Here is a 27,144-nt window from a genome sequence, read left to right as displayed (position 1 = left end):
ATTCCAACTAAAAACTCTGGGTAAAGTACTAAAAGCCAACTTCTTGAGGACCCTGAAATATAACCAACAGCAGGCATTTTGGACAAGGACTCAAAGGTACAGTGGTGGAGAATGTTCGGGGTTTTTTTTCTCCTTCATCTCCCAGCTTGGAGCTCAGGTCAGGCTGAACCTAAGAACTAAATAAACAGCAGGCACCGACAGCAAAAATTCCAATCCTGATTTACTGGCACTAGGAAAAGAATCCTCTTTTCTTTTCCCATTTTTTCAATTCCAGCCTTGCAACCAAGGCCAGGCCTAATTGTACAACTACATTGCCATAGCTGGTGGGAGGTAGCAGTGGTGGGGGCATGTAAAACCCTGAGGAATAAAGCTATCTTTTCAGACAGAATACTAGGAAAGGAAGTCCCTAATGTGGGAACAATGAGGAACCCCCATTATGTTTTTTTCTTTTCTCTTTCTCTCTCCATTTTGTCACTAAAGTGGGTCCGTTTGTGTGAAACTATATGATAGCATGAGAAGCAAAAACTGACAGAACAAGCCAATGAGGGGAGAGGGGAGCAGTGATCCTGAAGAAGAATACACTAGATCGGGGGATTCTCTACTTCTATATGAACCGACACAAATCCTAGGTTCACCCTTAAGCTGTATATGCTCAAAACATATCCAAAGCAGCACAGCGAAAGCTCTGAAAATTAACCTATAATCAAAGTCACTACCATCAAAGTCACAGACTAAACCCTAACGGTTGCACACAAGTTGGACTAAAATAAAATAGAATCTTTTCTATTTGAGCACTTGACTGACACTGAAACCACCATCACCACCCACAGAAGGTAAAGCCAAACTTACAGTATGAACCTAATTGTGTTGGCTGCCTGAGGGAGGGGAAGAAAAATGGGAAAAAGAAAGGAGAAAGGAAGAAAAAGAAAATGTTTCTCTGGAGGATTTAACAGGATCTAGAGTTTTGAAACCAAATATTCAAAATGTTCATAATACAATCTAAAATTACTAGATATATCAAAAACGAGGAAAAACTCGCCAACTTTCAAGGTACAATACAGTCAACCCTCAGGTGACCCAGACGTTGGAATCCACAAAGATTCATAGACCCTACTAAACAAATTTTTGCCATGAAACACAGTCTTGAAAGACAGATGTTCACAGTTAAAAAAAAAAATCATGAAGCAAAAAACTATTAAAAAGAATCAAATTAAAATTTTAAAACTATAAAGTATAAATATTTTTAAAAAGCAGTAGGTGAGCTCAAAATTAACAGGGAATTGACAGAGGAACAACTCAATGAACTAGAAAAGAGATCAAAAGAAGTTAGCCAATCTGAAGAATAGAGTAAGATGAAAATATTAAAACGGATAGAACATCAAAGAACCATGGGAAAATATAAAGCTTCTAGTAAACCTTCAAAATTCAAAGCATTTTTAAAAACATTATCAGTATCATATTACCTAAATTATCAATTTATATAATCTTATTATATATATTTTTATATATAAATATAGATTATATAATCAATTTATATATTTCAATTATATAATCTAATTATCTTTGTAGTCATATTCAAATATGGTCTCAGCATAAAGAATAAAGGATCTAAATGAAAAACGAGATTACAACACAATGTGGAAATTAATCTCACCCACTCTAGCTTTCACTTTTCTTTCATTTTTAGATTTATTTTTCCATTAAAAATATGTATACAATAAAAAATTTGTACATGTGAAAGAAATTATGAAGATAAAAACTAGCAAAAAGCAGAGTTTCAACAAAGAAGGAAAGGAAAAAGAATGGAAAAAATACCTACACTATAATTACATGGCAGGAAATATTTTCTTTTCCTATAAAATTGAAGTTACACCCTATATAAACATAAACATGTTCTATTATCTCATGTATTGCAAGTGTGAGTACTTCTGCTCCCATGTTACTTTAAAAACTTATTTACAACAAAATTTTAAATAGCTGCATAATACAGTAATCAATTAATGTTCTGTAATTTAACCATTCTTTTATCAGTGGATATTTCTCTATTTAAAACTGTAAACTGTTCTTAATAACACCATGATAAATATCTTTGTGCATAAATCTTTCCCTGGATACACCTTAAGACACAAAACTAAATTCACTGGTGGAAAAGTACTAACAAAACTACAAAATTACAAAATTAATGTAAACTGATAAAAATCACAAAATGTATACATGATTATTGTGGGAAACTTTAAAATGCAGATTCCTACAAGGAACAAAAAAGCCACCCATAGTTCTACCATTAACATTTTGACAGATTTCCTCAAATTTTTAATGGAATATACTATACATTCTAGAATTTGAATACAATATATGGTTTAATACTATTATAAAACAACCTTCACGGGCTATACAGAATCTTAAACAATAGTTGATATTCACAGCGTATTTATAAACCACCAAATACATTGATAAATATATTCCTACTACTTGCTTACCCTAGAGCATACATACAGAACTGTCCATGTGAGCAGTACCTTGATGAAAGTCAGTGCCTGAAATAAGAACAACTACATGTTGTGAATTAGATACTCTGCGTTCAAGTATTACAGAATACTAACTGCTGCCCCAAATCTTGTTTTCTCCTTTTTGTTGGGCCAGCGGCAATCCAGCTACAGACTATATTACACAGCTACATTATGCCTAGATGTAGCCCTGCAGACGAGGTGATTTAAAAAAAAAATTTCTGATACCCTGTACTAATTCCTTCTTTCCCACAGACTAAAACAATGTTAACAATGGCTAAATCAGGCCTAAACAGTAGCTAAAAACAAAAAGACAGAAAATAGTGATGATGTGGAGAAACTGAAGCCCTCATACATTGCTCTGGGAATTTATAAAATAGTGCAGCCACTTTGGAAAAACAGTATGCCAGTTTCCTCAATAGTTAACCATAAATTTACCATATGACCCAGAAATTTTACTCTAAGAATCTATCCAAGAAAAATGAATAGAATACATGTGTATACACAAAGATCTGTGTTCAAATGTTTATAACAATACTGTTTATAACATCCCCAAACTAGAAATCATACAAATATCCATTAGCCACTGAATAAGCAGAAATGGTATATCCATACAGTAGAATACTATTCAGCAATGAAGAAGGAACCCAGTACTAATAATACATGCTACAACATGACTGAACCTCAAAAACATTAGCTAAGTGAAATAAGCCAGACATAATGAGATGTAATGTCTCTTTCTATCCCTTATAAGAACCCTTGTTCTGAAGTCTGCTTACTCTGATATTAATAGTCACTCTAGCTTTCTTGTTAAGTATTTGCATGATGTATCTTTCTCTATATTCTTTTACTTTTGACCTAAGTAATTTGTGTTAGTTTTCTATTGTTTCTCTGACAATCACAAGCTTTGAGGCTTAACACAAACACATTATCTTATAGTTCTGTAGGTTAGAATTCTAACACAGGTCTCATTGGGCTAAAATTAAGGTGTAAGCAGGACTGTGCACCTTACTGAAGGCCTTTGGGAAAATCTGTTTCCTTGCTCATTTAGTTCTTGACATTAGCTCCTACAGAACTGAGGTCCCCAACTCCTTAAGAACTGTAAGAAGAGAGCTGTTCTGGCTTCCAGAGGCCACCTGAATTCCTTGCCTTCCTCCATCTTCAAAGCCACAGCAATGAACCAAATCTGTTTCATACTTTCTCTCTCTCCTGCTCTTCTACGCATTTCTCTAATGGCAGTTGTAAATGTTCTAAGCTGTTAAGGACTCATATGATGAGGCTGGACCCACCCAGGAAAACATTAATAACTTTCTGATCTAAACATGTGTTACCTTAAAAATATCTGTAAATGGGGTGCCTGTGTGGCTCAGTTGTTAAGCATCTGCCATTGGCTCAGGTCATGATCCCAAGGTCCTGGGATTGAGCCCGGCACTGGGCTCTCTGCTGGGCCATGCTTCTCCATCTACCTCTCCCTCTGCTTGTGTTCCCTCTCACAGTGTCTCTGTCAAATAGATAAATAAAATCTTTAAAATATATATATATGCAAAGTCCTGTCTGCTATATAAGGTAACACACTCACAGGTTCTGGAGATCAGAGTGTAGAAATATTTGGTGGTGAGGGAGACATTAATCAGTCTACCACATCTTTTTACTTAAAATGAGTAACTTATAGACAGCATATAACTGCTTCTTGCTTTTTAAAATCTTCAAAATCTTTCTGACAATCTCTGCCTTTTAACGGGTGTCCTTGGACTATTGCTATTAATGTGCTACTGATATGGATGAATTAAAATATAGGATCCAGCTACCTGTTTTCCATCTGTTCCATCTATTCTTGTCCTATCTGTTCTTTATTCTTCCCCCCACTTTATGCCATCTTTAGAGTTGACAGTATTTTATGATTCTATTTGATCTCCTCTATTGAATTATTATTTATGCCTTCTATTCTATTTTTATTTAATGAATACTCTAGAATAGAGTTGACAAACCATGACTTATGGGCCAGTCAACTGCTTCTGTATATTAAGTTTTATTAAAACTCATTGATTTGTTCATGTACTAACATGCCCATTTGTTTATATACTAAGGCTACTTTCAAGCCACGATGGAAGAATTGAGTAGTTACAACTGAGATCATAGAGCAAGTATTAAATATAAATTATATTCTCCTGTAAGTAAATGTTTCCTGATCCCTGCTCTAGGCTTACAATATAATATTTAATTAATCAGAGTTTACCTCCAAGCAATATTATACATTCATGTGTAGTGTCAGGACCTTACAACAGTATAGTTTCAATTCTTCCCTCTAATCCTTTGTGCTGCTGTTGTTAAGTACTTTACCTTTACATATGCTATTAGAACTACATTTTGTTACTATTTTTGCGTAGACAGTCATATTGTAGAGCAATTAAAAATGAGGAAGAATCGGGACGCCTGGGTGGCTCAGTTGGTTAAGCAGCTGCCTTCGGCTCAGGTCATGATCCCAGCGTCCTGGGATAGAGTCCCACATCGGGCTCCTTGCTCGGCAGGGAGCCTGCTTCTCCCTCTGCCTCTGCCTGCCATTCTGTCTGCCTGTGCTCTCTCTCTCTCTCTCTCTGATAAATAAATAAATAAATCTTTTAAAAAAAATGAGGATTAATTTTACTTTCATTTATCCTATTTCTTTCTTTTCTTTGTATAGATCCAAGTGCCTTTGTCCTATTACGTACCGTCCACCTGAGAATGCTACTTTAACATTTCTTATAATGTTGCCTGCTAATAACAAATCCCCATGGTTTTGCTTATCTAAAAAAAAACTTATTACTTCATTTCTTGAAAGATATTTTCCTTAAGATAACTGAAAGATATTCACCAGTCCCCACCCCACTTCAGCACATTAAAGTTGTCATTCCATGGTTTTCCAGCTATCATGATATCTGGGGAAATCTGCTCTAATTCTTACCTAATTCTGTAATTTCTGTGTTAGTTTTCTATTGTTGCTATAACACTTTTTTTTATGGTTACCTTTAAGAACTTTTGTTTGTTTTTATCTGTTTGAATATGATACAATTTTAAAATTATTTTTCATTTTTGTGTTCTGTATTCTGCTCTGTGTTGTCTGAGCTTCTTAGATCTGTAATTTAGTATCCGTCATTAATTTGGGAAAATTACTGGCCATTATTTCTTCAAATATTTCTTCTCTACCTCTCTTCTTCGGGATTCCAATTACATGGATCATTTGATATTGTCTCATGGTTCTTGTATGCCTCCTATTTCTCTGTGTGTTTCAATTTGGGTAATTTCTAGTGACATATATTCCCATTTGCTGATTCTTTTTCGTGTCAATTCTACTTATGATCCTATCATAAGCATTCTCCATCTTTGTAACTGTGTTTTAAATTTCTAGAATTTCCATTCAACTTGTTGATATAATTTTCATATCTATCTCTGCTGAAATTAATCACCTGATTAATTTCATGCTATCCAGATTTTCCACTAGAGCCTGAAACATGTAATTCCTAGTTATGTAAAATAACCTGTGAAACAGTTCCAACACGTGTCACTGCTATGTCTACTTTTGATGACTGCTTGGTCTCTTTTGAGTGCATTTCTTGCCTTTTCATATGCTTCGTAACTTTTTATTTTATTTTTTTAAAGTTTTTTTTTTTTTTTTTTGACAGATAGAGATCACAAGTAGGCAGAAGTAGGCAGAGAGGCAGGCAGCGAGAGAGAAGGAAGCAGGCTCCCTGCCGAGCAGAGAGCCTGATGCAGGACTCGTTCCCAGGACCCTGGGATCATGACCCCGGTTGAAGGCAGAGGTTTAATCCACTGAGCCACCCAGGCGCCCCGTAACTTTTTATTAAAGATCTTACATACTATTGTCATCTTGTGTATGACAGTAAGACTAAGGTAATTTTTATGCTTGGACATGAGCACACACTTCCACTAAAACTTTTAGCAAAGGGGTTTAAATTAACCTAACTAGGAGTTAAACTAGGTTTGAGATCCATCATTGCTATGGCTACACTCAGTGCACCAAAGGCTTCGAATGTCTATAGTGCCAAAGAATATTTTTTCATTCTCCTAACTGTTCCATAGTCAGTTTTAAGGCTTTGTGCTCAGAAGATCTGTCTCTTGCTAATTACTTAAATTTGACACTTGTTATCCTGGCAACAGGGAGTGAAAAATAGGGGAGAGTCTTCTTTGATCTTCTGGTTAAGACTTAGTCTTACGTAAGCACTGTATCCCTAGATATCATGTATATTCCTTTTTATTGATCCTTCATCTCCTGAAGTATAGTTCTGGTTCCTGTATATATTCCTGCCGCTCCCCTAAGGTTTGAGGGTTTTCCCTCCTGTTCCAATTCCCCAGCTACTAAGAGATTCCACCAGTGTCCAAGGGCAACAATACTGGTTGCACCTCTCCCAACAGACTATGGCTTTGTTCTATAAGAGAAAAGAGGAAGAAGAGTCCAGGTGGAGTTTATTGTTCTTCTGGCTGTGGTTGCTATAGTTATCCTCCAGTTCTTCACCAAAGAGGGGGTTTTCTTTTATTGGCTGGTAAGGTTCATGAAGAAAAAATCTATACAATGGTGTGGGGTCCTCCAATTTTTGTGGCTACCACAGGTTTCACCTTTCCTTGCCAGGACACACTTGGCCTCCACCAATTCAAAAATCATTTTAGTTGAATTTTTTCTGTACGTGTCTGATTGTGTCTTGCCCAGGTAAATCAGTACTTGCACTCTGCTAACTTGCACTCTCTCTAAAAAGAATCTGTCTCTCCCTAGATTCCGGGCCTAGTTTCACTGACCAGCCACTTCAGCACTCAGTGGGTTAAAGAAAAGTTGTGAATTTGCTGTTTGTCCACCTTTTTATTTTAAAGTTGAGGTTGAATTATTGAACTTTCTTCTACCTCTCTACATCTCTGATCAGAAACCAAGAGCCCTCCTATTTCTATGTAACTCCATGTATTATAGGTTTCAAAGTTTACCATATAATGTTCCACATAAGCGCACTCGTCATCAAATGTTTAGCTAATGCTTTTTATGTGGTAGGCAGCAGGACAGAAACCAATGCCTTCATTCTACCAGTTATGCGGCGAACTAATGTTTGCCATACCAAACTCCCTACCAAGACAAGATGACCCAATTTCAAGCCTTCAGGATTAGTACACTTAGGTCAGAGAAAAATATTCCATGATTACATTCATCTGTAATTAAGTATAGGTTAATATCAAGGTTTGACTCATATGACTTTAAAACACTTTGTGTGGTACTGTAGAGAATATAGATATGAATAAGATAAAGACTTTATCTCTATAATTCTTGCTTACAGAGAATAGTTCAAATATTTAAAAAGTACCATAGAACACACTTTATCATTAACCTACTGTTTAGGTGTTTAACAAGAATGTTAAGGCATGGGTAAACGAATAATTTACCCGGTTATTCATGGGTAACAGAGGAATTGAAGGCATGATGCTGTAGGGAAAAAAATGAGGAGTTTTCCTTGGAATACTGATCCCATAAGTTTATGCCAAACAGCAGACAAGAAGTGGATTTTTAAAAAAATCTAGCAGGATATATCAGGTTATATTACATTACACAGCAGGACTATATTACATGGGGTTAAAGTTAACTAGCCTTCAAGGAATGTGATCTATTTCATGTTCATACCTTTAGCACTCTTGTGGTCAGTACTCAGTTTTAAATCCTAGTGGCTGACTTCTTTAATATATCAGATTTTACTGCAGTCAGGTACTTCAAACCAATTCTTTTTCTATTAGAAATTAAAGTATATATGGCAATTAATGAATGCATTATGTGGAGCCAAAGAATAAAAAATAAAAAGATCTGTGAGAAGGATCAGATTTTTGTGGAAGTCTAACTGGGAAGTTAAGGTTTCAGAATGTAAATTAATAAGGAAAATACCATTTTCTCTCATTTTAATGGCTTCCAATTCTTCTAAACCGGATGTATTCATCCTTCCACATCTTTGGAAATACCCATTGAGAACACTGTGGTTTTCTAAAACAACTGCTCCTTCTAATGGTTATGCTAAAATGGTTATTGCCAATATTCCTTCTTTCCATTTCCAGCAGACCTTCCTTCCCACAGATTAAGTTTCTCTAGGTATGTTAGTATCATTAGTTACACTACAGCCAAATTCTTAATCTGGTCTCTCATTCTGCCTCCCTAATATAACCATTTCTACTATTTCATATATATTTTATAATTTGATTCTCTAAAGGTAATATTTTCTAGGTTTTTCAGTTCTTAGTATGCATGCCCCACTATTTTTATTTTCAATACATATTGTGAAAGGACAAAGGATCATGCATCACTTAAATACCACTTGAATATCAAACTCAGAGCTATAAAAGTGTAAAAAAAAAGATACTACATAAGTATGTTGGTAATCATATAATAACAAAAATCAGCTTCCATATAATAGGGGGTCAGAGAGATTACTATACTAGTGCATGCATGATTCAATCTTTTGATTAAAAAAACACTATACTTACAGTTATAAAAAGCTCAGAAAACTGGAAACAGAAATGCAGTCTAGGATAGATTTTCAGACTAATATAGAAGTCTTGGCATGAATAATAAGAGAACTGTGGTTGATCCACAGAACAGTTGGATTATGAACCAGAATATGCAAATCAGGTAACTATTTATGATAATTATTAAAATGTTAACTTGCAAATAAAGCATAAAGCATAAAAAATAAAATTCTACAGTAGGTTTATTCAAGCACAGTACAGGACAATGCAGTATAATCAGAAGTTTATGTAGTTTATGGTGTGTATTACTCTTAAGCATGTTAATACTGAAGCAATAATGCAAGCACAGTTTAACTTCAGTTTTGGTTAGGATAATTGTTCATGTTCTCTTTAGACACACACACACCTACCACTGTTTGGATGAAAGTCTCCTTTCCTTCCATTTCCAACAGGTTTTGTTAATATGTTCTTACGCATGTACTAAGGGATTCTCTCCAATCCCAGACTCAGAAGTTTTCACTCTTTCCCTTCTATATCTGTTACTGAGTTATGCCAATTCATTGTACACAATGCTTTAAAGTTGCTTACATCGTTCTTTATTTCCAAAGCTACCATACTCTACCCACTCCGACCCAGTTTCATAACCTAACCCATACACTGCTACTTCTGAAAAGAGTCTATCAGCTTTCATTGTCTCTCTCAGTAGTTCTAAAAACAACTACAAGAATAGTCTTCACGTAAATAATCATGTTTATCAAGGTAAGACATAAGTCAAGGGTTTGCAGTTGTACGTCTGTGTATATGTGTGTGTGTTGTTTCACCTGATTACTAATTCAAATCTAAATTTTTTTAAAAGTTTTTATTTATTTATCTGTCAGAGAGAGTGAGCACAGGCAGAGGCACAGGGAGAAGCAGGCTCCCCGCTGAGCAAGGAGCCCGATGTGGGACTCGATCCCTAGAAGCTGGGATCATGACCTGAGCCGAAGGCAGTCACTTAACCAACTGAGCCACCCAGGCATCCCTCAAATCTAAATTCTTAAAGGATCAAAAGTCCTTATGAAGTGGTCTTCTATCTTCCCTAATCCCCTTTCTACAATCTCAATGTTCTATAAGGGATTTTGGTTCTAATCATACCTATACCTCAATTTATACAATCCTTGCAATTTGTCCTATACATTTTGAATTTCTGCTTTATTGATTCTGTTTTTACTGCTTCTAATAGATATTTCATTTCAGCTATTGTATTTTAACTTCTTATCATTTTTCTTCAGCTCCCTCTTATCTTTTCCTAATATAGGAAATTTCAGCCAGATTTCTTTTCACCCATCTTTTAGCTAACATTTTTCATACTTTATTTCAAAAGAACATGTATGTTTATTGAAGATATAAAGCATATTTTAATAAAATTTACTTTTCAGAGATTTTAATCCTTTCCAGAAATATGTATTTTCTCTGTCCCCTGAGAACAGTGCTCCCCTTATTTTATACTACTGAATCTTTTGATCTTTTTATTGACTGTTTACTCATTCTTGAAGTAGTCAGTTCTGCTCTTTCCCAATAAATGGGAGAAGGGAATGGTGGTGGCAAATTAATTTCTCTCATTACCCACATTTTTATTCAAATCTTCCAGATCCTAATTTCTCATTTCCTTCCTATGTCGTTTGCTTACTATGGCTCTTAAGAAAAGAGCTCACCTGGGATCCGATCTTATTCCTTCTTGCCAGCCTCATAGTCTCATATCTGACTGAAATAGCCTCCCAAATAACTGGTAACCTAGTCTCCTAATTTGCTTGATTCCATCTATGTTTTCTAATCCATTCTACATCATGACACTTATTATTCCCTCACTTCTTGCCAGCAGCAATAAGAAATCTATGCTCAGGGTGCCTGGGTGGCTCAGTGGGCTAAACCTCTGCCTTCGGCTCGGGTCATGATCTCAGGGTCCTGGGATTGAGCCCCACATCGGGCTCTCTGCTCAGCAGGGAGCCTGCTTCCCCCTCTCTCTCTGCCTACTTGTGATCTCTCTCTCTCTGTCAAATAAATAAATAAAATCTTAAAAAAAAAAAAAAAGAAAGAAAATCTATGCTCTACTCAGTCCTAGATAAGCACCTTCCTAACATGCTGTATATCCCTTTCTGGTTATCTTTGGCTTTACCACTCACTATACTTTAAATGCTCCTGGTCAAGTAAAACCTTAGATGTGTACAAGGTACATTTTAAATGAGATCTTTATTTTTTTCAATAGATTATAAATTCCTTGGACCTAGGTATTCTCTCCTTCACTTTAGTCTTCACAGCACCAAATGGAATGGACTCATTTTATTTTTTTTAAGATTTTGTTTTATTAGAGAGAGAGAGAGAGATGACAGCACACACGATCAGGAGGAGGGGAAGAGGGAAAAGGAGAAGCAGATTGCCCCATGAGCACAAAGCCCAGTGTGGGGCTAGATCCCAGGATCCTGAGATCATGACCTGAGACAACCAGGTGCTCCCAAACTCCCACTACCACATAGTACAAACTACCTACTTTATAAAACTTAGGCTACTTAGAGTAAGTAGTTTGGTCTCCATTAAGATGCCAACGGATATCATCAAAAATTAAGAAACTTTCAAGCAAGCAAAACCAAGGATTCTTCCTAAACAAGTCCAGATCAGGGGTCCAGAAATTATTGCTGTTTTTGTATGGCCTATGAGCTAAGAAAGGTTTCTATGCAATGAAAGCTGGTGCAGCCACTCTGGAAAATAGTATGGAGGTTCCTCAAAAAGTTAAAATTAACTACCCTAGAGGGTGCCTGGGTGGCTCAGTGGGTTAAAGTCTCTGCCTTTGGCTCAGGTCATGATCCCAGCGTTCATGGGCTTGATTCTTGGGCTCAAGCCCTTGGGCTCTCTGCTCAGAGGAGAGCCTGCTTCTTCCTCTCTCTCTCTGCCTGTCTCTCCTCCTACTTGTGATCTCTGTCAAATAACTAAATAAAATCTTTAAAAAATAACTACACTGCAATCCAACAACTGCACTATTAAGCATTTACTCAAAGAATACAAAAATGCTAATCCAAAGGGATACATGCACCCATTTATAGCCGCATTATCTACTATAGCCAAATTATGAAAACATCCCAAATGCCCATCAATTGATGGATGGATAAAGAAGATTTGGTATATACATACAATGGAATATTACTCAGCCATAAAAAGAATGAAATCTTGCTATCTGCAACGACGTGGATGGAGCTAGAGAGAATTATGCTAAGTGAAATTAAGTGAGTTGGAGAAAGACAAATACCATATGATTTAAGTCATATGAGGAATTTAAGAAACAATATAAACAAGCATAGAGGGAAAAAAGAGAAAGAAGCCAAGAAACAGACTCTTAACTACTGAGATAAACTGATGGTTACCAGAGTGGTATGGGAGGTGGGTGAGGGTTAAATAGGTGATGGGGATTAAGGAGTTTAGTTTTTTGTGATTAGTACCAGGTTTTGTGCATAAGTGTTGAATCACTGAATTCTATGTTTGAAACTAACAGTACACTGTATATTAACTGGAAATTAAATAAGAACTTTAAAAATAATAATTAAAAATAAAAAATAATGGTTTCTGCATTCTAAGATTTTTTTAAAATATCATAATGATATTTTGCGACACATATAATGAAAATGACAGGACATTCAAATTTTACTCATCACGAAGTTTGATTGGACACAACCATCTAGCTCACTCATTTACATGTTTCTACGGCTACTTTCATGTTATAAAGACTGAGCTGAATAGTTGTTCTAGACCATATGGCTCTCAGTGCCAAAAATATTTACTACAGGAAAAAAAAAAATGTCCATTCCTGGTCTAAGCCAGCAAACTGATAAATATCCTGACCAACCTTACCATCTGAAGGTGAGAGTGTTACATGAGATAAAGAAAGTCCTCAGCAGCCATTAGCAAATTACTTTCATTCCTTAATGTCAAACGGGGAGTTTTCTGTGATGGGGAAAAAGATCTGAAAGTAATCTTTCTCCTAGCTGTAGAAAGCAACCAGCTGAGAAATAATACTTGATTGCTCACTTTTACATCAGACTTTATCCTCAGAAAAAGAAACTGACTCACTCCACTTTCCACCCCACATACACAAATTTATTTTCAACTTATTACACACTTTATAAACATGGATAAACCGGTAACTAACCTTCCTGCTGTAGCAAAGAGGAATATATAACTTGCCCTCCAAACAGATCATGTGGTTATAATATCATAAATTGAGAAATATTTCAGGAAAAATGGATCCTACCTACTGTGCAGCTATTGGGAGTAAGTATTCCATATCAAATATACCCAAATTCAAATCTTTGCTTTTGGGGGTCATGTTCAAATGTACATATGGCAAATACCATAGTCATTTAAGTAAGGCAATTCCTGAACGAACATATTTTTAGCCAATTCCTTCTGGTTGATCCATTAAGAGATGTTGTTACTTAAACTCAGATGTTGTACAGACCTGAGCTGCCTCTCTATTGTTTTAGACAATTGACTACATTTTCTTTTCATATTTTCCAGGGCTTGATATCTATTATAGCTCAAAACTGAGGTATTAACACAGTATTTCTCACACGGATGGCTTCTTGAGAAGTGTTTTGGCTCTGCCTATAAGAATCCCTATAGTTCATATCAATGGAAGGACAGGTCCCAGTATTCTCATATAATGATGAAATGGTACTGCCCTGTTATAAGCATGTTTGTTAGCCAAAAAATAGGAGTCATTTCATTTGGTAGAAACTTCGTGAGCTTCTCCTACATGCCCAGGGGAATTTAGAGATAAAACACAGAACCTCTGTTTTCAGAAAACAAGTAATTTAGTTGGGCAAACAGATGAATAAACCAAATATAAAAAAGTATCTGTACAACAGGTTCCTGAACTGATAATTCTATAGCCACTGTTCAGGTAGTCAAAACAGCTGAAGTATGAGAAAACTCATCTATGGCAAAGTGCAGGCAAACACTTTTTTAAATTACCCCATTTCCAATTCTCTCCTCTACCTGCTCACCTTCTCTTTTTCCTAGTTTCAGAAAACAGTGATGAAGATTTTAGATAGTTTATTGACTCATGGTAAAATTTAGATTGGAAGACTGGGACCTAATACATGGGCTAGCAATCATTTCTTTTAAGGACATTTTTTTTTCTCTTTGGATAAAATTTGACAAGAGATTCCTATAGGAATAAAGAACCCTCCATTTCACTGACTTAGGTCCTTTCCTCAGAATAACAATTTTTAAGGAATTATTTCCTTGGTTTTGTTTAGTTTCATCAAAGGAACTAAAGTAGTCCATCTTCAACAAAAATAGTTAAGTTACTGAAAAATAATTTGAATGGAAATTTTATCACAAAGAAATTTAAAAGTTTATAATATAAACAAGATGAGGAAGACGGAATTTTCGAAGTGAATTTCTGAAAGCCCCAATAAATATTTAATATTTAATATTTTTTAAAATAAAAAGATTCCAAAAAGAAGACATGCTGTGTTATGCATACTTAAACATTAATAATGGGTACGACATGCTTGACTGTCATTTATCCACACTTGCTTTTCTAAAAACCCATCCAGATCTTTCTCCTTCAAAATCTTAGTGACATGACTACAAATATTTTGCTTTGCTATAGATAAAAAGCACACAATGTAGCATTTTTTTAGTAGTATGTTTTATTGTTATTATTCTGGTCCTGATCCTTCACCCAGTTGTTCAGTGCCTTTCTGATTTTATCAAGTATGATGCTAATTCCAAAGTCCACCTAGCTAGGTTCCAGCTTCTGCTTGTCCTTCTGAGCCAATCCTCACCTCCTTCTGTCCTGACTGTGAAGGAGCAGGTACAAGGTCAGGGTTCAATGTAGGTTTCATTACAAACACCTTGAGTGCCCTCTGCATTGCCTTCTCCTCTGGGATACAGCTGGCTAACATGGTACAGATACAAAAAAATGAAAATTACTCAAGATTACAAAATGACTAATAATTAGCAAAGTTTTATGAATATTTATACATTTTCTTAAGAAAAATCTACCTACCAATAATCGCTACCTAAGATCAATGATTATTACATAAGGCCAATTTGATTTATTTCTTTTGAAGTTAATACTAAGAAGTACTTTCATTAAAAGATAAGAAATATGCACTAACAGTGTTAAGCCTTCTGTCCTGGTCAGGACCCTAAAGCTCTATCTCTAAAGAATTTCATTAAATTCATTACAAACAATCATTCACTGTTTGTGTCATGGTGGTGGGAATCCAAAAGTGCACAAACAGTCAGAGACCTGCTACTTACCCAAATTCTCTTTTTGAAAGTTTTTCAAAATAGTATTTCTCCCTTTTCTACATAATTTTCATTCTAGGTGATCAGACATTTTCATATGTAAGACTGTTTTATTCCTAAGCTAACAAAGAAAAGGCACCTATAGCCAATATTCACTTCTTAGTTTTCACGGAAATCGAAATTCTAATTTTCAAAAAAATCTCTATAGGAATATTTGCTATAAAATCTTTAAGACAATTTAGCAACCTTAAGAACAAAATGACCAGTTTTAAATGATCAGAATTCCTATCCTAGGATTCACATATTTAAAGATGTCACATATTTAAAGATGTATTCCCAAAGATAGTTTCACTGACTAACACCAGATCACCAAAACATGAAACTGTGATTGTGTAACCATGTAGTCATATTTAAGCATGAGGCTAACAGGGTCTTACGCAGAGCTCTGCCTTTATTTAAATGTGTGTATACAATTACATACTTTATCTAGAAGTCTTTGCTTCCCCACAATTGCACACAGCACAAACTCATCACAGAATTTCCAGCTCATTAAGGGAGGAAATTCCCTTTGCTGCCCTATTGACCCATGACATAGTCTTTACTCTTCCAGAAAACTGCCTTCCTCAGTTCCCTAGGACTCGCTTACTTGCTTAGACTAGCCTGGTACTCAGTATTTTTGCAGCAGTGTTTCTCAGTGGTATAGTTGTGGGCATTTGGAGCAGGATAGTTCTTCATTATGGGGAACTATTTAGTGCAGTAAAAAGCACTTAGCCCCCTAATGCCAGCGGAGTTTCTTAGTTACCATAACAGCCCTTACACACACACACACACACACACACACACACACACACACACACCCCCTACCCTTAGCTATTTCCCAATGCTTGGGGGTAAGGAAGGAGAAAGCAAGGGGGAATTGAGCACCATTCCCAACTGACTACCATAACTTGTACTTTGTGGACCTTGGACCTAAATCCCTTTTATTTTGATAATAGATTTGCTTGGTTTTCCTTACTTTCAGATTCTGAACTGTGTATCCCCTAACTCAATCTACTTTCTCCAATAGCTCTTCTCTACTAAAGAAAATCCCTTGTCTCTAAATCAATTTCACTGCATTAAGGTAACGACAGAAACGAAGTCAAGAAAAAATAGTGCTAGAAGGGAAGTACACATTTTGAATAAAATGCATAAAATAAACGGTGTGCCAAAATATAAAAGGCCTTCAGGGAAGAATGACCAAAAGTCTGGAGGCACCCAGAAGCAAGGCCACTATAGATGGCAATTCAGTCAACCAGGATTAAGTATAGTCATTTAGGCACACTTGAGGAGTCTAACACCCACTGAGGGTTAGAATGAAGAAGACTGTTACTTTGGCTTACATCTCTCTATCTTCACTTGATTTACAGAACACCTTGGCACCTTCTCCCCTAGGACCTCTGTACTTGTTATTTCCTCAGCTTGGAATGCCTTTGCCTCCACTATTCAGATGAAGGATCATCCCCTTTAAGTATTAGCTCAAGAAGAAATTTTCCCCATTAGATGTACCCTGATATATAATTTTGCACCTCCTGACTCATGCACTATCAATCCCCTTAAACTACAATGTTCATTCGATTTTTCCAAAGCAATTGTCATTTACTAAGACTATTTATCTTTAATCTCTACTATGCTTGTTACTATCTCCCTCTGTGTAGAATGCAAGCTCCATGAGGGTAGGGATCTTTGTTTTGTTCAATGATGTATCCCAAGCACCTAGAATGCAGCTGCAGAACTCAGAAGGACTAATGTTCATTATCAACAACCTGGTCTGCAGAATGATGGATGCAGTCACATCTCAACCAAACCAAAATATAATTCTTTTGAAACCAGAAGGTATTTTATGGTATTAAGCTAACTCTGCTTCTTACTCACTACCTTATTACTAGAGGGAGGCAGGAAAGCTCTTCCCTTACAGACATGGGCACTAAATGGTCCCAGAACGTCTTTAGTTAGCAAAATCTCTGAACCCTCCACAGCAGTAATGCGTATGACTCTGCAACAGGAAATCAAAAGCCACATTGCTCCTTCCATTTACTTGAAATGACTTGAGCCTGAAGGAAGGAATTAATAGTTCCCAAAGTCATCTAGTGATTAAGAGGCATGGGCGCAAAGCATGAGACCCTTGATATCTGATTATTCTTTGAGTATGTGCTTCTATACAGTTCCAGAATAGCTTATGAATACTGACCAGAAAAAGCACAGGTATCAAGAACTGAAAAAAAAATACAGATATTAAAAAAGATACATTTTAATGAAAGACTATTAAAGCAGCAGTATGAAATGAATGAAGAAACAAATTCATTGTTAGGTGCAAAGTACAGAAAGAGTGTATTAAGAGAGGCCAAATTAACGGCTATGTCACATCTTTATCTTCAAAAGCCATCCATCATTTTACAATGTAAAAACAGAGGTTTCCCGAAGATTGTCACCCCCATTTCTAGCCCCAGATGCACAGCCTCTCGTTCACATGTTTCACCATTTATTGTATGTGAGGGCCATCCAGCCTGTAGACAATTCAATTAATCTTACAAGTGACATACAAAAAAACCCAACAACAACAACAACAAAAAAAACAGATGTGGCATTAAGATTTACAAAGTTATTGAAACTTTTTAACAAGTAAAACGCATCTTTACTTAGCTACACCAGAATGAGGAATAAAGGGGTTTACATATGTTCCAATTCTAAACCTATCAATCAAACCCATGTTATTCCTTTGGGAGCTTATTTACATGCATATTTATCAGCCTCACATGCTAATTCCCTGCTGTTTTATGCCTGCGAGGCATGTTTATGAGTCATAATTGTTGATCTCATTTGATGTATTTCACTGAAGGAAGACATTATTCAGTTATGTGGCCTAATGTCAATGAGTTACGATGACCTGATCTTCCAAATGCAACTTGCTCTTTAATTTTTATTAGGACATAACTTACTGTACAGAAAAAGAAGTATACTGAAATAAAAGAACCAATGTTTTATATAAAAAATTTAAATAATCATCTTATTTTTGATCCACCTTACCCTTCATAATCAATCTGAAATGTAGCTACAACAATCCTGTCCCTCATTCAGTCATTTATTTCCCCATGCTCTTGTACCAAGCCCTAGCTTCATAATCTGCCACATTAGTCTAACTTTCAGGATCCTCCTCCAGTTTATACTAAAACCTATTCTTTTTCATTTACTCTACTATTACATATCTTTACTCTCATTTTGTTTTTCCCTTCAATTACGATCCAATGACTTCTTTAATCTGTACTACAAAACTTAAATATTCAAAACTATTCTCTTAAACTCAATTAAAATGTTACTTTAGGCAGAAAGTCTTCCTAAAATAGGTTAATGGGTAATAAGTAACCATTTCTGTATTCCTTCAATCCCTGAGAAAATATTAAGTATCCACTGTTTATTTCACAGTATTACTAATCAAAATTAAAGTAAAAACACTATAAATAACATATAGTAAAATACAATTTAGCGGTGGCAGTAAGGGACAGCATGTGCTGAGATGTTTTATTATGAAGCAGAAATGGAATATATTGCAGTGCACCATTATTTCTGTAGACAATTCTAAACTGGTATTGCCTTACATGGAATATGACTCAGATGATATAAAACATATGTAGTAGTATCACAAGGGCCTTGAAATAACAGCTTCTACACTACCATGAGAAATTTGACGTAAAATCAACTTTTCACAACATGGCCCTGTGTAAGAAAGATGGCTTATAATTTTCCCTGTCTAGCAGTCTTGGGGTGTGCATATTTCATATTATCAAAATATCATTGCAAGGGTTACCAAACTGAATTCAATAGGCACCATGACTCAGAGCAGGAGAGCATGAAGCCCACCTCCACTTCTCTAGGTGATCATACCACCCACATAGCAATTAGATTGAATTATAGAAGATTAAGTATTAGAAAAAAAACATGTCTGGCACACAGATAAGTGGAGTGCAGTAGCCATTCTCTCTTCTCTTGACCTATACTTGAAGAATAAAAATTATGAATTATATTAAAGTGTATTGTAAAGTATTTCAATAGGAGGACTAAAATCTTAAAATGCCAAAGATACAGATGTAGTGAAAAGAAGGGGCACATGAACCTGAATGTTCACAGCAGCAATGTACAACAGCCAAACTGTGGAAGGAGCCAAGATGCCCTTCTACAGATGAATGGATAAAGATGATGTGGTTCATATATACAATTGAATATTACTCAGCCATCAGAAAGAGTAAATACTCACCATTTGCATCAAAATGGATGGAACTGGAGGGGATTATACCAAGTGAAACAAGTCAATCAAAGAAAGACAATTATCATACGATTTCACTCATATGTGGAACATAAGAAATGACAGAGAGCACATTAAGGTAAGGAAGGGGAAAAATGAAGGGGGGGCAAATTAGAGGGGGAGATGAACCATGAGAGACTATGACTTTAGGAAACAATCTGAGGGTTTCAGAGGGGAGGGAGGGATGGGGATGGGGTAGCCTGGTGCTGAGTATTAAGGAAGGCACATGCTGTAATGAGCACTGGGTGTTGTACACAAACAATCAATCACTGAACACTACAACTAAAACTAATGATGTTCTGTATGGTGACTAACTTAAAAAAATGTCAGTGTTAATATATTTGTCTTCTTATTCGCAAATAATGATTTTGAAAGTTTAGCTAAGCAATAAGATAAAAAATATATATATTAGAGGAAGAATCATAAGTATTCAAAAAAAACCTGAAAGAATCTACTTTGCTTTCCCCATTTCCTAGCATTTCCAAAATATCTAAGTCCACAAATAAAAGTACCATCCAAATAGCATTTTTTAAAAACCTCAGAATAAACTGATATCCAGTACATGCATTTAAACTACCATTTGACTTAAAATGTATGTTAGTGCATTGGAACATATGTATGTTTAACTGATTGCCTTTCTATCACACAGATAAAACCAACCAAATTTGCTGTAGTAGGAGGTCAGAACATTAGTAGAGTTGAAGGACCCCAGGTCAGAACTATAGTCTAGCCTATAAGTTTTAACATTCTTTTTATAACCAGCTTATGCTAACTAAGAAACTGTGGCCAGCTGACCATAGATAAGGGAGTCAGCAAGCAGCATAACAGGATAACGAATAGCAAAAAAATCTGTGTTTAACCCAGCTGTTTCTGGCTTCTGTATAATAATGCTTCTAATGCTTTGCTAAGAGATGAAAAATTGCTTAAACCCTCGCTCGCTGTGTAATCAAATAAAGTTATACTTTTCCCTTGTTAAGAATTCCCCCTACTCCTAAGTCCCCCACACTAAGGCCGGAGACATGCGGTTCACTAAGGGTTGTCTCCCGTACCAAGGCCGGAGACATGCGGTACAGCACGTACGCTAGCTGGAGACATGCGGTTCCGCACGTATATAGATAAAGGTTAGAAACGGGCAATTCCCACGTACCCTCTACAGTACACTATCTGAACGGTGACTGGCCAGAATGTAGGTCTTCCAAAGCCAATCCGCTAACACCAAGTATGCCTTTTTTCAAATGTTCAAATTGTCAGCCAATCGGCCCCGTCCCATCCAAAACTTGTTTGTACCTGTCTATAAAAATCCTGCACCACCCCAGCCTGGTGTGCTCAGCTAGCAGGAGCTGCTGACCACCCGCAGGCGCCCACGCTACAATAAAGAACCTCTTGCTGTTTGCATCCTGTGGCAGTGTTGAATTCTTGGGTAAGGGGATCCGCGGGTCTTTCAGAGTTATCACATAAAATAAGAAATTTATTCTTCAAAATATAATGCATAACTAAATGATAAACCACACTAACAGGACACACTAAATCAATGTTGATATGGTTCCAGGACATTATGAGATGTTCAATGTCCTTATCACTGTTGTGTAATTAAGAGAATATTATAAATGAACACTAATCTAGTATGTTACTTAAATACACCGAGGTTTTAAGATTGTTTTAATTGAATACTTTCTTCAGGTCTTTACACAGATGAAGGAGGCCTTTTCTGCTTTAAGCCCTCTCAATGAGGCCTTTTGTGCTGCCCTATTTAAAACTTTAATACTCTCCTTCACTCACTTCCTACACTTCCTCCAGGTTTCATTTTTCTCATTAGCTCTTATCACTATCAAACATGATATAAATTTTACATATTAATCTTGTTCATTGTTTTTCACTACAATTGTACACTTGAGAATAGAACTTCTTGAGAATAGAAACTATTGTGTTTGATTCACTGTGTATATTCTAACATTTATAAGAGAACATGGCTTAGAGTAGATACCCATAAAAGGGTACTGAATGAAGGAATCAATAAATACTAAATCTTATAATGAATATCTGTGGACAAATGAGATTAAAAAAAAAATTGTATTAATAACCAAACTAGAATATTTAAGAGAGCTTGAACTGTCTTGTAACCCTATTAAATTCTAAATATTAATATTAATGTCATCAGAATATGTGGCTAAGTTACCAAAGCACTTTAACCTGCCCATTCAGTCATCTTAGTTGAGCTATTCAATCTCTGAAATACAATGGGGAAAAAGATATCACCAACTACTAATTCTATAAATAGATAGTACTATGACCTCCCTGTCCCCACAAAATTATGTAAAAAGTACATAGTAACAAAGTGGTTAGCATTCTTAAGTGTCAATACCCTGAAAGCATATTTGAATCATCAGAGATTAAATAAAAGAACAATTATTGATCTTAAGCAATTCCAAGTCCCTAGTCCCACAAAAAAATGTGGCATTTTCACAAAGGATTAAAAAACTTAACACACTAATATAAACATTTGAACTTTACATTTTTTTTTACAAAAAAATTTATAACACTAATTATTCCCTGAATACTCCAATATTCATTCTTAATATATTTAACTGTATTTTTGAAATTTAAAATAAAGATAAGTGTGTAGAGTATAAAGTATTAAGCTCTGGCTTACTACTTGCAAATGGTAGGAAAAAAAGGTTTTAATTTTGCTTGTACTTCTACAAAGAATAAAATTCGGAGGTGGCTCCGTAGCTCAACGTACTTAATTCTCCTCTTTTTTTACATTAAGATAACATCTGTTCTGACCATGAGTCAGTAAATCAAATTTGATGAGAATTTAGCTATGTATAAGGTGGAAATGCCCATCGAAGGACAGATTTGTAGCTTTTCCTAAGCAATACAACTCATTTTTATTTAGAAAGTAATCAAAGAACCCTTTTTATAAATAACACAAAATGAATATGCCATCTAAATACCCTCTTAGAATTATTTATTTTGCTCTCCTGAAAAACTTATGCTTTTTATCTGTTTATGATACATGTTGGATCAAACATGCGTATATCCTAAGAGGGGAAAGAATCCTAAACTTAACTTTTACACTTACAAATTTGAAGTTTTACTCTAAATGAATTTACTTAACACTGATAAAGTGACATGAAATTAATGGATAAGTAGAGAAACTTTAAAACAGGAAACAAACCTATAAAACAGGAAACACCCTATAATCTACTCAATGTACCCAGCCGAAGTTGATAATCATTTGGTAAAAATTGCTGCTTTTATTTAATTTACCATTTGAGAATAAAGGATAGACAGAGTGACACTGGCATATATTTTTCTGGCATATTAACAGTTTACTTACCAAAACAGATTTCTGAGTTACAAAACTTAATGGGATAAAAAGCCCATCATAATCTGATCTTAATTATGTTTGTCCTAAGAGAAGTTTCATCTTATCTTTTTATTTGGGTAGAATGGGGAAAATATATACTACTTCTTATTTAATTCTTTAAAAAAGTAAATGTCCATTTAGGCTTCTGTAACAAAAATATGAAAGACCAGGTAGTTTAACCAACTGATATTTATTTGTCACAGTTCACAAGGTAGGGAAATCCAAGATCAAGCTGCTGAAAGATTCAGTGTCTGGTGAAAGCCAGCTAGTTTATTGGTTCATATATGCTGTTCTTCCTGCTGTGTCCTTACATGGTAAAAAGAGGGAGGGAAGGTTCTTTGGGATCCCTTTTCTAAGGGTACTAATCCCATTTGTGGGAACTCCACCCTCCTAACACCATCACATTGGGGATTAGGATTTCAAAACATGATTCTGGAGACTATACATACTCAGTCCATAACAGTGAACATTACATAATTGATTATAATTAAGGCTCTTTATGTTAAATATGGGCAATATAATATTAAAGGTGGAATAAATTTGTTATGTATAAGGGAAAAAAACTGGAAGGTATCTGAGAGTAAAAGAAATGAAGAGTAACATACAGTAAACAGAAATATAAAGAACTACTACTACAACGGTCAGAAGACATTAGGCACAGTTTCAGAGGAGTAAAGACTTGGCATTCAACCATTTACCCACATTGTAATGTATTTTGATGCATCACTGACAGTGAAGGCAAAAAAAACAGCAAAAGAGGGGAAAAAATCGCAGGACTTCAGAAAGAGAAAATATATTAAACTGGAAGGTTAATGGGTAAGGACAGATTAAGACTTCTGTTTAATGTTGTCAGAATGATTGCCAGAAGGATTATATCGATTTATATTCCCACTTAAAAACATATGAAAATGTCTATTACTCTAGATGGACCTCAGCCAATGCCCGGTCATTACTTAATCTTTGGCAATTTAGTAAAAAAAAAAAAAAAAGAATTAACAATAATAATTAATTTCCTTTGATGTAATTCCATAGATGAAAAATAAGGTCATTCATATGTAATTATTAAACATCTAAACTACTTTTTGCGAATACTTATCTTCTTTGGCCATTTTGCTGTTGTGTTTAGCTTTCTTACAAATTTGTCTTGTTCCTTAAATACTAAGGCTATCAATTACTTATTTACCAGCTCTAAATGTTTAGAGTGTCATGCGGTTCCACCTTGCCCTGACTATTTACATGTTCTCACATCTAATGCCGTTCTGTGTTGACATGTCCCCCCACTATTTACATGTTCTCAAATCTAACACTACTCTTGTGGTAACATTTCCCAAATCCATATCTCAAGACTCTGTATTCTCAAAATTTTTGACTCACAAATCTCTGTTCAGTGAACATCTCCATAATAATGCCTCCACAGACGTGTCTCAACTTCTCTTCCCTCCTCACATTATCTCCAAATGTAATTTTCCCTCAGTTTGTATTTTAGTAAATATCATCATCTATCTAGTCAGTTACCCAAGGCAAAAATCTAGGAATTATTCTGGATTCCTCTCTTATTCTCCCCACCCTGCCATCAATTCATCAGTAAATAGTCTTGTCTGCTTACACTGGAAATATATCCCTGTTTGATTCTCACGTCCACTACCGCCATCCCCAATGCAAATCTATCACCTCTCTCCTGAAGACAGCCTTACTTCCTAACTAATCTCCCTGCTTCCACTCCTGACGACCTATTACCCACACAAAGGAAGAATGATATATGAAAAACATGAAACACAATTCCTAATAAAATCTAAGTATGATCCCTAATAAAATCCAAGCATGATTATTTGAGGATAACAGGAAAGCTAATCCTAAAATTAATATGGAAAAGCAAAGGCATCAAAACAATTTTGAAAAGGAAACTTAAAGTTCTAGGACTCACACTTACTGATCTATACTTTACTATATAGCAGTATTTTCTATCTTTTTTTTTTTTCATCACACTTCCCTAAGGAACCTTTTCAGACATTCCTAATTGCTCCCCATCCATGGGATTTTATTCCGCTATTACACTGTGTGTCTTTTATATACTGTAGCCCTTTGGAATACAGTCATTGTAATGTCTAAAGACTTTTTCAACCCCAAAGACAACACTTTTGACCCCCTGGAGGCACCCCCATTCAGAATGCAGGCTATATAGCTAAAGTAACCAAGACAATACAGTACTGGTGGAGCAAGAGACAGGCAGTGAAACAGAAGAGAGTACCTAGAAACAGCCAACAGAAATATAACCAACTGATTTTGACAAAGATAAACAACTGCTTCAGGGAAGGAAGAACGGCCTTTTCAATAAATGGTATTGGAACAACTAGACATTCATAGGCCAAAAAGAGAGAGAGAGAGAGAGAGACCTTGATCTAAACCTCATATCTTACACAAAAATAAACTTAAATAAGATCATGACGCCTAATAGCAAAAATAAAATTATAAAACCTTATAAGAAAATCTTCATGATCTAGGGTCAGGTGAAGAGTTATTTAACAACTCTTGAGTTCTTACATATAACACCAAAGGCACAATTCATTAATAAAAATAATAAATTCCTCTACAAAAGACTATTATGGAATGAAAAGACAATCTCATGACCAGGAGAAAATATTTGCAAGTCACATGTCTGATAAAGCACTTGTATCTAAAATACACAAAGAATTCTATAAACTCAATAGTAAGGAAACAACCTAATTGAGCAAGTAATCTGAACAGATACTTCGCCGAAGAGGAAATATGTGCACATAAAAAAAATGTTCACCATCATTAGCCATTAGGGAAATAAGCAAATTAAAATCACAATAGCTAAAAATTCCTGACAATATCAAAAAAACGGCGAGGATACTGAGCAACTAGATAAATCACACACTGTTTTTTGTGGGGTTTTTTTCAAGATTTTATTTATTTGAGAGAGAGAGAGAGAGAGTCCACACAAGCAAGGAGAGCCTTGGGCTGAGGGAGAGGCAGACTCCTGGGTGAGAGGGGAGCCTGAGGCAGGGCTTGATCCCCTAGCCCTGAGATCATGACCTAAGCTGAAGGCAGATACTTAACCAAATAAGCCACCCTGGCACCCCAAAATATCATATGTTAATGGTGAAAATGTAAAATGATATAAACCATCTGTAGGGTGCCTGGGTGGTGCAGTCTGTTGAACGTTGCTGGACTCTTGCTTTCAGCTCAGGTAGTGATCTCCGGGTCATGGGATCAAGCCCCATTTAGGTGCTCAGCATGTAGCCTGCTTGAGGTTTCTGTCCCCTCCTTCTGTGCCCCAGCTTGTGCTTGCTCACTTGCTCGCTCTCTCTCTCTCTTTCTCTCTCAAAAAATAAACAAATCTTTAAAAACTGATAGAAACACTCTGGAAAAGAGCTAAACACACCCTTAACATATGACCCACCAATTGCATCCCTGTATATTTAACCTAGAAAAATTGATATATGAAAAACATGAAACTTGTTTCCACGTAAAAACTTGTATATCAATGCTCCTTATAGCTTTATTTCTAATTGCTAAAACCTGTAAATAACCCAAATGTCCTTCAATAAGGTAAATGGGTAAATAAACCGCACACAACAGAATTCTACTCAGCAATGAAAAAGAACAACTACATCCACACAACAGAATTCTACTCAGCAATGAAAAAGAACAACTACTGCTATATCTAACAACTTACATGGATCTCAAGGTCATTTTGTGAAATGGAAATAAGCCAATAGAAGTATTACATATTATATGATTTCATTTACAAAACATTCTTAAAGTGCAAAATGACACCAGAGAAGAATAAATCAATGATTGCCAGGGGTTAGAAGTGGAAGAAGAATGTGAAGGATGTGACTTTTACAGGATAATCCGAAGGAGTTTCTCTCAATGATAGAACAGTCTGTATTCTGATGATGGTGATGTTTACTCAAATCTACAGAAGGTAATAAAATTCCACAGACCTATATACATAAAAGGGATGAGGATATAAACTACACATGTAAAAACGGTTGAAATCTGAATAAATTCTTTACCTGAGTTAATGTTATTACACCAAATCAGTTTCCTAGTTTTTACAATGTACAACAGGTATATAAGATACTATCACAAAAACTCCCTGTACTATTTCTGCAACTTCTCAAGTCTTG

General features: G+C 35.6%; 1 protein-coding gene and 1 long non-coding RNA gene across 7 annotated transcripts in view; both read right to left on the bottom strand.

The window, feature by feature from the left end:
- TBC1D5 (TBC1 domain family member 5) overlaps nucleotides 1-27,144 on the bottom strand; it is a 550,005-nt gene that overhangs the window by 290,797 nt on the left and 232,064 nt on the right. The window lies entirely within an intron of this gene.
- LOC116584223 lies at nucleotides 6,273-27,003 on the bottom strand. The gene is made up of 4 exons (XR_004283099.1): nucleotides 26,993-27,003; nucleotides 16,661-16,666; nucleotides 9,397-9,402; nucleotides 6,273-8,371 (listed from the first exon to the last, which is right to left on the bottom strand). It is a non-coding gene; the product is annotated as an uncharacterized LOC116584223 (long non-coding RNA).

Source organism: Mustela erminea, chromosome 1, assembly GCF_009829155.1.
Source record: "Mustela erminea isolate mMusErm1 chromosome 1, mMusErm1.Pri, whole genome shotgun sequence".
Lineage (NCBI taxonomy): Eukaryota > Metazoa > Chordata > Mammalia > Carnivora > Mustelidae > Mustela > Mustela erminea.
The sequence above is the reverse complement of the archived record's forward strand: the minus strand, read 5'-3'. Positions and strand labels throughout refer to the sequence as shown.